The sequence below is a fragment of the Nematolebias whitei genome, chromosome 3 (genome assembly GCF_014905685.2).
Source record: "Nematolebias whitei isolate Nwh7 chromosome 3, NemWhi1, whole genome shotgun sequence".
In the NCBI taxonomy this organism is placed as follows: domain Eukaryota; kingdom Metazoa; phylum Chordata; class Actinopteri; order Cyprinodontiformes; family Rivulidae; genus Nematolebias; species Nematolebias whitei.
In genome coordinates, this window is record NC_056500.1 from 2,469,086 (window position 1) to 2,469,393 (window position 308).

General features: G+C 46.1%; 1 protein-coding gene across 1 annotated transcript in view; it reads right to left on the reverse strand.

Moving 5' to 3' along the window:
• pdzk1ip1 (PDZK1 interacting protein 1) overlaps positions 1-308 on the reverse strand; it is an 8,256-nt gene that overhangs the window by 1,681 nt on the left and 6,267 nt on the right. The window lies entirely within an intron of this gene.

Here is a 308-nt window from a genome sequence, read left to right on the forward strand (position 1 = left end):
CAAACATTTGACTTCCTGTTTCTACCTGAGGACGTCCAGGTTCAAACGTTTGACTTCCTGTTTCTACCTGAGGATGTCCAGACTCTGAAACATTTGACTTCCTGGTTCTACCTGAGGACGTCCAGGTTCAAACGTTTGACTTCCTGTTTCTACCTGAGGACGTCCAGACTCTGAAACGTTTAACTTCCTGTTTCTACCTGAGGACGTTCAGGCTCGGAAACGTTGGACTTCCTGTTTCTATTTGAGGACGTCCAGACTCTGAAACATTTGACTTCCTGTTTCTACCTGAGGACGTCCAGACTCTGAAA